This window comes from Callithrix jacchus, chromosome 7, assembly GCF_049354715.1.
Source record: "Callithrix jacchus isolate 240 chromosome 7, calJac240_pri, whole genome shotgun sequence".
Taxonomy (NCBI): domain Eukaryota; kingdom Metazoa; phylum Chordata; class Mammalia; order Primates; family Cebidae; genus Callithrix; species Callithrix jacchus.
In genome coordinates, this window is record NC_133508.1 from 69707643 (window position 1) to 69720963 (window position 13321).

The window sequence follows — 13321 nt, forward strand, 5'->3', positions numbered from 1 at the left end:
GAAGTAAAAATGGATGGCTTCAAGATCCACCTCCTGCTAAATCTTACTTACAGAAAAATCAGTAGAAATGAACTTCTGAACACGTTAAAGCTGAGCTCTTGTCACATAGCCAAGTGGAGATAATTGTGATTCGGTATGGTAAGTGCTGTGTTAATGGAAAGCACAGGGCGCCAAGGGAGGTCTGATTAGAAATAGATGAAACTGCTGGCCAGGATTAGGAAAGATGTGGCAGAAACAGCAGGTCTTGGTGAATGAGTAGGAGTTGGCCAGGTAGAAAAGTCTGGGGAGGTTGAGGGGAGCATTCCAGACCAGGGGACTGGCATGTACAAGGGAATAGCAGTTTGATGATTCAGAGACCTTTCTGGGAAGTGGAGTATAGGATGGGAGGTAAGAATGGAATGGGGATTGGGGGGATATTATGAAGAAGCGATCTGAGAAGCTCCCTTATCAACTAAGACAGACCGTAAGGTTAAGGAAACAAAAGTTAAAGTTACCTATGGGTTGGGGGTTCAGGGCTATCATATTCCTCCTAACTCTGATTTATAACCCAACTCTGATTGGACAGAGGACCGGCCTTACAAACATTCTCTTCTGATAAGCAACTGCAGACCTTAAACCAGTTTCCCAGCTGATAGAGGCTGTACACAAACTGTTTTCATGTCCTGTGTTCATCTTTTGACATAAAGAGCCAAATTTTACCTCATTTTAATGCTAAAACTCTGCCCCAAAGTGAGCATGGGATGAGTGTTACATATATGTTTACCCGTTGTGCATGCACTCAGCTGCCGTCATAAATGTGTATAGTTTTCCCCCAAAGCCTGCTGAATATGTATGACTCTGTTGTGTAATATGGACCCTGTGAGGCATAAAACCCAATCTGCTCCTTCCCTCCTTGAGGAAGGAACATCTTTGGTTCATACCAGAGATTCTCTCTTCCCAGTTTGCAAACTAATATCACTCATAAAGCTCTCCTTTCTACTGTTCACCCATTCTGGGGGTCTTTTGGGCAATAAAGGGTGATGTTCTGGAAGTATCAGCAAGTCATCAGAATTTCTGAGCAGGGGAGGGAGGAGGTCGGCTTTGCACTTTATTTATTTATTTACTTTGAGATGGAATTTTGCTCTTGTTGCCTAGGCTGGAATGCAGTGGGGCTGTCTGGTCTCACTGCACCCTCTGCCTCCTGGGTTCAAGTGATTCTCCTGCCTCAGCCTCCCGAATAGTTGGGATTACAGGTGTGCATCACCATGCCTGGTTAATTTTGTATTTTTGGTAGAGATGGGGTTTCACCATGTTGATCAGGCTGGTCTTGAACTCCTGACCTCCAGTGATCCACCTGCCTCAGCCTCCCAAAGTGCTGGGATTACAGGCGTGAACCACTGCACCTGGCAGTAGCTTTGCTCTTTAGATGGCATGCTAGGAGGTAAGGAAGAGGATGTGGTAGGCAGTCTCTCAGTTGTCCTTAATGATTTCACATCCGGGTATTCACACCCTGGTGTAATTTCCTCCACTTGAGTATGGATGGAGTTTATTGATTCCATTCTAATGAATAGAATATGTTAGCAGTGATGGGTTGTCATTTCTGAGATTCGAATACAAAAAACTCCCCGTGGCTTCTGTTTTGGGCACCTTCTCTTGCTCTCTTGCTTATTTGCTTTTAGGGAAGACAGCAGCCATCTTATGAACTGCCCTGTGGATAGGTCTATGTGTCAAGGAGCGGATGGCTAATCAATGGCCAGCAAGGACTGGAGGCCTTCCAACGGCTGCTTGAAAGTAGATCCTCCCCTAAGCAAGCCTTAGAATGACTGCAGCCCCAGCCAACACCTGATTGCAGCCATGTGAGATGACTCAGTTAAGCCATACCCAGATTCCTGACCCACAGAAATGGAGATAATTAATATTTGTGGTTTTAAGTTTTACCTAATTTTAAGGTAATGTATTATGCAGCAATAGATAACTAATACAGAGGGATTAGAAGCAAAGAGAGAAGTAGGTAAATTAGGAAAGGGTGGTTGTTGTAGGCTATCTCTCTAATAATGAGAACCTGAATTGTGCAGTGGCTGTGCAGGTAGAGAGCAGAATATGAATTTGAGATATGTCTGGAAAAAGAATAGAAGACATTTGGCAATGGAGTTGGATGTGGGAAGGAGGGAGAAGGCAGAGGAGAGAGCAATGCCAGTGACAGTAATGTGGGGGATGGTATTTACTAGAACTGCCAGCATGCAGGTCGCTGGGGATGAGTTTTAAAAGTGGCTCCTTGAGATTTCTGGCAACAACAAGATAGATCAACAAAGCAGACTCAAGGTTGGATAAAGAAAACAGCCACTGTGGTCTGGGGAAAAAATAATGCAATAAAATAGAATCAAGGAAGAGCCGGAGGGAATTCTTTCTTGAGTTTTATTTACTTGTCAAAGTGTATGGTATACCACTCTCCTCTTCATCCAGCCAGTCTCTCCACAAATGTTTACTAAGTGCTTTCTCTGCGCTGGGCACTGGGGACACACAAGTGAACACAAAGGTCCCTGCCTTTATGGTGTTCATAACTTGGTTGCAGAGAAACAATAAGATTTTTAGCTTGTGGATGTCACGCTCTCCAACATTGCTTAACTGTCTTAATCTGTTAATTGTTAGGATTTCAATATACGCAGGGATGATCCTTCCAACACTGTCCTCTCAGTTTCTTGACTTACACCTTGTCCTCTGTTCACTCAGCCACCACCTATGGTCATACCTTAGCCGTTCTTTCTAAGCAATACTTCCTGTATTTCCGGGTTTTCTCTCTCATATTCAGACTCCCTCAATCCTTCAACACTAGGAACTGCAACCCATGAATCCTCCATATTGCATGATCTCTCTCTCTGTTAATTTCTTTTCTTCCAGCTATACAAGTCAGCATGGGCTAAGTGGTGCTACGGCAACAATCAATCCCAGAACAGAGGCTTACATTTTAAGGTTTAACACAAGAAAGGTTTATTTCTTGTTCACACAAGAAAGTCAGAGAAGACTTTCTTGAGGGAGGAAAGCAACATTTACTTAATTGATCTCCTACTGTGAACCACTTTGTGTCCGTAACTACCATGGACTGTGTCTCCAAGATTGAAAGGGATTTACTTTTTTTGGTTGTCAGAGAGAAAAAGGGAAGATATTTGGGTTGGAGTGGTGGGAAGAGGTATTCAAAGATGTGCAGGTGAAAAATAGCTTTAGTGTGTAGGGGCAACGTTGATGATGAGGGGTGTTGCCTCGGCCTCCTAAGCATCTTTTGAATTCACTTGCTTTGGATAGCCCTGCTGCTACTGCCAGGTGTCCAGGCTATCATTGTCTCTTATCTCTTATTTGGATTACTTCAAATGCCCCAACCTCTCTCCCAAAATACAGCCTCAACCACTGTCCTATTCATTCTTTAAGTGGAAGTCAGAATGATCTTCCTAAAATGAATTTTTCTTTTTTGAGACAGAGTCTTGCTTTGTCAGTCAGGCTGGAGTACAGTGGTGCAATCTTGGCTCACTGCAATCTCCACCTTCCGGATTTAAGAGATACTCATGCCTCAGCCTCCCGAGTAGCTGGGATTACAGGTGCCCGCCACCACGCCTGGCTAATTTCTGTGTTTTTGGTAGAGATGGGGTTTCACCATGTTGACCAGGCTGGTCTTGAACTCCTGACCTTAAGTTATCTGCCTGCCTTGGCCCCCCAAAGTGCTGGGATTACAGGCATAAGCCACCATGCCCGGCCCCTAAAATGAAATTTTGATCATGTTACCTTCTGGCTGGAATCCCTTCAGGGGATTCCCACTGCTCTCAGAATGAGGCTAGGACTTTTAAACCACTCAGGCAGGGCTCTGCGGGTCTAAATCTGTGCTGTCTGTTATGTTAGCCACTGGCCACCTGTGACTATGGGATACTTGAAATGTGGCTAGTCCAAATTGAATGTGCTATAAGTGTCAAATACACCCTAGATTTCAAAGATGTAGTTAGAAAGAAAGGATTATAAAAGATTTCAATAATTTTAAAATATTGATGAATATTAATTTTAGTATTATCACTGGATAACATTTTGTATGTTTAAAATAAATAAAATATATTCAGTTATTTAAATTAATTTTATTCATTAAAAAGAAATGAGTGAAATTAATTTAAATAATATATTTTACTTATTTTGGCTATTAGAAAATTTAACAGCCAAAATATGGCTATTGGAAAATTTAAAATTATATATTAAATATATCGCTGGACCTCACTGACTAAACCTGTATTACCTACCAATGGGAAGTCTCTCAATGACTTTAATTTTAGTTAATGAAAGGTTTTTTTTTTTTTTCATTGAAAGTAACAGAAACTTTGAGGGGAAATGAAAATTAAAAGTTAGGGGAATTGATTGCAAGTGCCTCCTGAATCAAAGGCATGGCTGATTGAGCAGTCTGGGCAAGGAGCAGGCTCCAGGAGCCTCCGCAGCAGAACTCCACCGGTGTTAATGTGACTGGGTTCTATTTTTTAATTTGACACCCCACATTTCCAATTTCTGAGAAGATAGACTGATCAGCTCAGTTTAAATCAGGTGTATCTGCTCTGGATCCAGCTGCTATGGCTGCAGGAAGAACGCACTGTGAGCTGCCCACTGCTTCCCCGCACTTCCTTACCCTCCAGCCACTATGTTCCCTAAAAGGCAGTATGAGCTCTCCAATCTCTAGGGTCAGCAAACCTTTTCTTTCAAAGGCCAGATAGTGAATACTTTTTTTGCTTTGTTAATCATAGGGTTTTTTTTTTTTTTCCAACTATTTCATTCTGCTTTGCAGAGCAAAAGCTGCCAGAGACAATACATAAGTGATTGGACATAGCTGTGTTCCAAAACCAAGAGGTGGGCCATAGTTTGTCAACCCCTAGACTGTCCCCTCTGCCTGGACTATCCTTTCACTCCTTCCTTCCAGCAAGCGCCTAGTCATCCTTCAGGTCTCGGTTCAGATGCCACTTCCTGGAGGCGTTCCCGAATCTTCCTCTCCTGACTGGTTAGTTGCTCATTCTCTATGCTCCCACAGACCCCTGTATCCCATCCATGCCCTTCTCATACTCTGTTTTCATTGTTCTTTCCTAACCACTAGCTCACTAGTTCTGGGTCTCATTTGTTGTAAACTCACCGCCTGGCCCACCTGGGGCACATGGCACACACTTGAGTGTCATTGGATGAGTGGAAGAAACCATGAACCTTGTGGTTGACACATAGTCAGACCAGATGTCCTGAGATCTTGGGTAGTGGTGAGAATTCTGGGCTTTTAAAATTAGCTGCATGAGAGGCACCTCCTGTAACTCCATGACTTCAGAAAAGCATGGGTGGATGTTTTAAGATAGGACAAGTTGAAAATTCTAAGGGCTGCAAGTTCTGGATAATGTGATAAGCCACACTTCAGCTGGGGTGAAACCAGGAGTGCATTCCTTGGAGAAGGCTTGTGCTTCTTGGTAAGGCTCCTGTGGAGGCCCCATCAGGCCCAGGGGGTCAGGAGAGAGAGAGTGTGGGGCCGAGGGCAGCCTTGGCCTGTAGTCACCTAGGGTCACAGTTATAGGGCAGCAGAATGGACATTCCTTGGCCCAAGGGCTTGGTGAATAACATCCAACAGATTCCGAACAAGGGCAAGAGAGGCTGTGAGTCCAAAGACAGTGCTCATGGTCTCTGTGAGGCTTTATCCAGCTGATCACATTGTCCCTGTTGCCTCAAGAGAGGAAGGAGTGTATCCTTTTAATGTCATACTTAAATGTAACACCTTTGGGTAATACAGACCTGATAGGACCTTTCCTGGGTGTTTTGCACAAGAAGACCAAAGAGGAAAAGAGAAATGGATCTTCCATGTCATCGTGGACCTTGAATGGCTTACCTGGGCCCCTCATGGGGATGGTGGGCTGGGGCAGGTGACCCGGGACCACCGGCGACACGTCTTCCATATGATAAAGCTGATGACCAGCAGAGTGGATGAGGAGAGCAGGGCCGGGATGGTGATCACTGCAGCTTGCCTGTGCGAGGACAAAGGGATGGGGCATCAGGGCACTGTAGCTTGTAAGCCACCCACATCTGGCCAAAGAGATGGGGCATCAGGGCAGGGGTAGTGGACTGCTCCCCCAGGGTAGTCTGTGCCCCTGCCCCCAGCAGCCTTGGCCCACACAACATGGGGCTCCTATGACGTGGAAGAGGCATGGTGCAGAGCAAAAGCAGGCTGGGAGGCAAAGATTGAGTGACCTTGGGCAAGTGGCTAATTGTTCTTCCCCTGGTGTTTGGCACTTAGAAGGTGTGGGTATCTGTTGTGGACTCAAAGGGAGAGATGTGATCCTAATACCACCAGATGCTTTACATGTCTTATCTTACTCAACCTGGCAAGCTACCACCACTTACCAGCTGGTGAACCTGTGATCAGGCTGGCTTCTCTGAGGTTAAAATGTGTATAAGGGGCAGAGGCAGGATTTGAACCCAGGTCCACCTGCTGCCAGGCCTTCACGCTATTCATGTGCTTCCCCACAAGCATGCTCTGAACACCCACCCTGAGCCAGGCCTGTGGCCAGCCCAGTAAGATACCACCTGGCATGTGCCAGTCCCTCAATAAATTCTAGCTGTCATTAGGCATTACTATTACTTTGACTCATTTGATCCTCACAGCAAACCAGCAAAGGTGTATGTTTTTGTTCCTATTTTCCAGATGGGAAATCCAAGGCTATCGTAGCGCAGTGTCTTGCCTAAGGTCACACAGCTAGTTAAGTGGCAAGACCAAGAGTTAAGTGCAGGTGGACTTCCCTTTTCCCATGTCAGCTAAGCCACTTAGGTAGCAGAGGAATCCAATACTACTGCCTCTGTGTATTTAGTTGAAGAATGGGAAGGAGTCCTTGGAAAAGGAGTAAGTAGAGGGCCTTTAAAGGACTATCCTATGGGAAGGAGAGGGGCCAGAAGACAGAACTGGGACCACCAGAGACACAAGGGAACCTTCAGAAGGAAAAACCTCCTAATCTAGTAGTGGAATGGGCTGCTGCACAGGTAGTGAGCTCCCTGGCACTAGACGTGTTCACCCAGGGATACTGTGGCATGGGAGATCACAGGAATCAAATTCCAGGTTCACTTGGTGCTAGGAGCACATGCAGCGGCTCTGGGTTCTTGGCCCACAGCAGCTGCCAGCTTGCTGCACCTGCCCTCTGTGGGGCTCTGTGAAATAGGGGAGTAAGGATGAGTTGTCAGCTCTGAAACAGCCCCATGCTCCCAGGAGAAATCTCTGGCTCTTCACGTCTTCTGTCTTCCACTTCCTCTTCCATCCCACCCCCAACCTCAGCCTCACCAGCCTTGCTGCTTTCTCTCTGGGCTCCTTCCCTGCTTCCAGCTGTGTTCATTCCACCCTCCTTCCCTACTTAAAACCTTTCATGAGGCCAGGTGCCGTGGCTCATGCCTGTAATTCCAGCACTTTGGGAGGCCGATGTGGGTGGATCACCTGAGGTCAGGAGTTCAAGTCCAGCCTGGCTAACATGGTGAAACCCCATCTCTACTAAAAATATACACACAAAAAAAATTAGCCAGGGGTGGTGGCACATGCCTGTAATCCTAGCTACTTGGGAGGCTGAGGCAGGAGAATCACTTGAATCTGGAAGCAGGGTTGGTGTGAACCGAGATGGCGCCACTGCACTCCCACCTGGGTGACAGAGCGAGACTCTGTCTCAAAAAAAAAAAAAAAAGACCAAATCAAACAACACTTCATGACTCTGCATTGCCCTCAGGATGGCCCACAGCATGGCAGGACTCGGTCCTGCTTTCCTCCCCATTGCTCTTCCTTTGGTCTCACATTGGACCCTCAGCCACACAGCCTCATTGCCAGCCTCTTGTCCCTCACACATGCTGTTCCTCCTTCCTGGATCACATTGCCCAGTGCTTACTCAGCGTGCAGGTCTCAGCTTCAGCAGAACCTCCTCCAGGAGGAACCTCTTCTCTGAGTTCCTGAGAGCCCCTCCTTCTCCTGAGTCCTCGACATATGTGGTATGTTTGCCTGGCCACCAGCAGCTCTTTGATACAGAGCTGGGATGCAGCTGTTGTTTCCTATCTCAGTGCCCATCGAGCCATAGGAATTGTTGGGTAATGCATTATATGAGGGAGTAAGGGAGTGAAGAGCACAGTGAGGGGTCCACTGGCCCAGTCCCCCTCCCCCACTCTGCAGGTAATGTATTTCTTTCTTTGGGACTTGCCGAAAGCCAATACTTGTCTGGACTGAGCTGGGGAAGGTGGACCTGAGCTGGGCTGAACAATCATGGCCTTCCCCGCCTGACTGCTCCCATCCTTCTTCAGTTCTGAGCATTTGACTCCAGCCCAGGGGCCAGCCCTTTCTTTCTTCCTTCCTCCCTTCCTCCCATCCTCCCTCCCTCCCTCCCTCCCTCCCTCCCTCCCTCCCTCCCTCCCTCCCTCCCTCCCTCTCCTCCTCCCTTCCTCTCTTCCTCCCTTCCTTCCCTCCTTCTTTCCTTCTTCCTTCCTTCCCTTTCTTTCTTTTCCTTTCTATCTCTTTTCCTTTCTTTTTTTTTGAGACAGTGCTCTGTAACTCAGGCTGGAGTGCAGTGGCATGATCTTGGCTCACTGCAACCTCTGCCTCCCAGGCTCAAGCAATTCTCATGCCTCAGCCTACCAAGTAGCTGAGACTACAGGCGCATGCCACCACACCCAGCTACTTTTTGTATTTGTAGTAGAGATGGGGTTTGGCCATGTTGGCCAGGCTGGACTTGAACTCCTGGCCTCAAGTGATCTGCCTGCTTTGGCCTCCCAAACTTCTGGGATTACAGTACTGAGCCACTGTGCCTGGTCCCAGGGGCTGTTTCTGCTTCCCCAACATCTGTCTATAAAATCAGCCAGTGCTGGGTGGGAGTAGGGGAGTGACGGTTGGCTGGGAGACGCAGAGCCTGGATTCACCCAGTTGTGCCATGAACTTGCTATGTGACCCTAAGGAAGAAATCACCTTTCTCTCTGGCCTCAGTTTTGGAAAATGATCCCTACACTCATCACAGAGTGGTACGGGGACTGGAGGATTATAAGGAGCATGGGTTTGGGAGTCACACAGCCCTGGGTTCAAATCTGGACTCTACCACATAAGCAGAAAGTGATCTTAACTCTGGACTTTGTGTTCTCATCAGTAAAAAGCGGATAAAATGGCATCTCCTCTTAGGCTTGTTGTGAGGATTAAATGAGATGACAGCCCATAATAATTATTATGTGAATGATATTTCAAACCAAACCTGGTCTATAATTTGATTCAACTGATCATAAGGTGTACACGGACTTGGAGAGACAACAGAGCATTTGAAAACATGGATTCCAATTGGGTTTTAGAGTTTCAGAGCCGGGAAGGTGCCTTAGAAATCAACTGGCTATATTTCCTCTTGTGTAATTGTAAGAAGACTGATCCCCAGAGGGGAGATCTTGCCCAACATCATACTTAACCACACTATTTGACTAGTAAATTCCTTTGGCAGAGTATAGGCTTGGACTGGGATGCTGGGTGTTTGCTTTGGGAACCAGAAAACTTTCAAGTGGCTCAGCAACCTCTTTGGCCCACCTCTGGCATCTACCTGCCCCATGCCTTTCTCAGTCCCATCATTCTGAGGGAAAGCTGGCCATGGTACAAGGGCAAGTGGCACTGTCCCTTGCCTGGCTTGAATCCAGAGGCCCTCCCTTGCCTCACAGTCCGGACCACCAGGCCCCTACCTCCATGCTCCCCACTCTGGGTCTTGGGTTGGCAGCAGAGCTGAGGAACCCAGGGTCCAGGGAAGTGGCAGGGGAAAGGGGTGGCTTCTACTTACTGTACTGGTGGGCAGCGCTGGAGAAGTTGCAGGGGGGCTGCATAACCATCAGTGTGGGGTGCTGGAATTTCAGCTCAGGGGAGGTGGAGGAGGCAGGTGCTCAAGGACTTCCCAGGGCATTTTATTCCTGAAAGGGAGCCAGCAGGCAGAGGTTACACCCTGCAGCAAGAGCATTCTGGTCATCTGTTGTGGCAGGTGCCCTATTCAGAATAGGGGTCAGGAAAGGTAGGCCTCTAAGGAGGCCCTGAGATCACATAGCATACTAAACTGATGCCATAGACTAACATGGAAGAAAATCTTTTATTAAGTAGGAAAAAAACAGATTAGGGAACAATAGGTAAAGTGTTTTGATTTATGTAGAATATACTCACATAGAAAAAAGACTGGGCTAGGTGTGGTGGCTCACGCCTGGAATCCCAACACTTTCAGAAGCCAAATGGAAGGTTGCTTGAGACCAGGAGTTCAAGATGAGCCTAGGCAACATAGCGAGACCCTGTCTCTGCATTTTTTTTTTTAAATTAACCTGCCCGGTAGTAGTCCTAGCTACTTGGGAGGCTGAGGCACAGTGATTGTGCCACTGCGCTCCAGTCTGGGAGAGAGAATGAGATCCTGTCTCTAAGGAAAAAAAAAAAAAAAGACTGTAAACCTTAACATCAAAATGCTAGCAGCAGTTATCTCTGGACAGTGGCTGATGGATGATTTTTTTAACTTTGTGTCTTGACTGTATTTTCCAAATTTTCTATAATGAGCATGTTACAAGAAAATAAAATGACTCAGGAAATCAACACATTTTATGAGAAAATCTTTTGACCAACAATTCCGTTTGTAGGACTTTACACCACAGAACACGTAGAAAGATGAAGAACAGTGTGTGAAGGATGATCATATTTTTGTAGAAGGATGACATTTTGTTTATGTGCAAGCAAAAATGCCTGCAGGACTCACACTGCCTGTTAATAGCTGTTGACTTCTGAGACTGGGGAAGAAGGAGAATGAGGAGAATTTCTATTTTCTACTCTATTTTAATTTTTTTTTTTTTTTTTGAGACGGAATTTCGCTCTTGTTACCCAGGCTGGAGTGCAATGGCGCAATCTCGGCTCACCGCAACCTCCGCCTCCTGGGTTCAGGCAATTCTCCTGCCTCAGCCTCCCGAGTAGCTGGGATTACAGGCACGCACCACCGTGCCCAGCTAATTTTTTGTATTTTTAGTAGAGACGGGGTTTCACCATGTTGACCAGGATGGTCCCGATCTGCTGACCTCGTGATCCACCCGCCTCGGCCTCCCAAAGTGCTGGGATTACAGGCTTGAGCCACCGCGCCCGGCCTATTTTAATTTTTTTAAAGGAGCACAAGTTATGTTATAGTTTGTTAAAAAGCAAACAAATAACTTTCCTAGTCTCTGACTCTTTTCCTGGCTCTCTCTGCATAAAATCTGAGTGTGTTTGGCAGGGTGGTCAGTGGGGCTTGCTCTTGGGGCTCAGCATTGTCAGGGAGGGGCTGTCTCTGGTCTTTAAGATCCCTCCCATCTTGGAGATGGGTGGTTTCACAAGTACAGCTTGACATTAGCCGGTTTTAGCCAGAAAAAATTTCTGATATTCTCTGCACCCAGCATGCAGAACCACAGGACAGATTCCCACCTTGAGATGCTCATGCCTAGTAGCAGTGGGAGACCCAGAGTCCTTCTTGGAAAGCCCAGGATCAATGAATCTCCTGGACATGGGTGACTGACACAGCCCACCTTGAGTGGGACATGAAGGATGAGTAAGATTTCAATGGTAAGGAAAAGGAGGGCATCAGGTAGGAGGAAGAGTATTCCCAAAGCAGATGTGTTAAGGCCAAAAATATGCTTATCATTCTCCACTTGGCATCTTAAAGGTCCACATGGTCTGATTCTAACATTATGTGCATGGGTTGTTTTCCTCCTGCAGAGGAAGCCTCTGCAAACAGAAAGGCTGTGGTGTGTGGCCATTAGTCTGTTTTGGGCTGCTGGTGGGGAGGACTGAGTGCTGAGGACTGCGGCAAGAGTGGGATGGATCAGCTGGAAAGACAGGACCCACTAGCACCTGCTGTAGTGGTGCCATATGGTGTCATAAGAAGTCTCCCATCTCTTTCTATACTCCCCATAATCTTTCCCCCACTTCTTGTCAGGGTGTCTGAGATCCCACCATCACCTACTCTTCTGGGAGTGGTTCCTATTATAAATGTGCATGGGTTGTGAACAGGGGGACATCTTAAATTGTACGCCAGTTACCCTGAGGAACACAGGAGGGTAAATTTAATGGAGGAATAAAAGAAGTGGGGAAGGACTTTCCAGGAGTGTGGCAGAGGGGGTTCCCTAAGAAGAAAGGCGAGTGACAGGGTGGGGGGTACCATTGGACAGACTCCAGGAAGCTGCCTCAGGGTAGAACCTTTGCCCGTCCCTCTTGTTGAGCCAAAGAGAAAGAGGGATGCTTAAGGTGGCGATGAAGGAGCTGTCCAGGGTCATCTATGAGTCAGAGATGGAGCTGGGGTTCACCCAGGTCTGGACCCACAGCCCCACCCTCGTGAGAGGCACATACCTCCAGCCTGTCTGCCTTTTTTGGTGACCTTTTGGGTCCCACATCTGCTCCCTTCTCCCAATGGCAAGAACAGAGCTGCTGGGCCCCAGGACCTTGCTTCTGGTTGGCAGATCTGGCAGCTTGGTGAGGGAAGGCCTTTGGCCTGGTGTATATGGTGAGCCGAGGAAGTAGGCATAGGGGCTCAGCCTGCAGGGAGTGAGGGGGGAAGAGCCCCTTTTCTGGGGAAAAGGACTCCAAAACCTTCAAATCACCTGATATCCCAGGGTTTTCTCTGGTGCCATAAATTCAGGGGACCCCCTTGGGCCATCAGTCCCAATGCCCTCACTTACCTGGGACTCCCTGAAGCTCCAGGAGCTGTCTGGGCGGGGCTTCATCCTTGCTCTGGCTGGTTCTAGCTCTGAACTCTGTTGCCAGCGAGGGAGGATTAGATGTGAGCAGGCATGAAGTGCCTCTGCCCTGGGGGTCCAGGCCAGCTCTCTTTTCTCCTTGGGGAGGATGACAGAGGAAGGCACCCAGCCCCTGGTGCCTGGGGTTGGTGGAGCCCTGTTTGCTTTTCATCTTCTGCTCAGGCTTCAGTTCCCAGTGGGTAGGAGGAGGTACCAGAATCCACAAGAGGGAGACTGCAGTTTGCATGAAAAGAGCCGATGGCTGGGAGTCAGGAGACCTGGATCTGGGCCTGACTGTGCCTTGCAGGCTGCTGTCTTTGCATCTAGGTCTCAGTTTTCTTCTATGTAAATGGCAGGGTTGAGATCAGGGATCTCTCATCAGCCATACTGCGGCCTGTGATGCTGACTGGCATGTTCACCCCAGGAAGGACTTCCTGATTTGGTCATCCCTTTACCTCCTCCTTCTCTCAGAGGAGCTGTAGTCCCCAACTCTGATAGGCACCCTTGTACCCCCACGGACCTTCTTAGATTTGGGACCCTGAGCACCTCCCTCCTAAGCCCTGGCCCTGCCCCTTCCAGCCTGCCC

The 13321-nt window shown here is 47.7% G+C and overlaps 1 protein-coding gene across 9 annotated transcripts in view; it reads left to right on the plus strand.

The window, feature by feature from the left end:
- Positions 1 to 13321, plus strand: part of AZIN2 (antizyme inhibitor 2) — an 82175-nt gene that overhangs the window by 42832 nt on the left and 26022 nt on the right. The gene's annotated exons all lie outside the window — the stretch shown is intronic.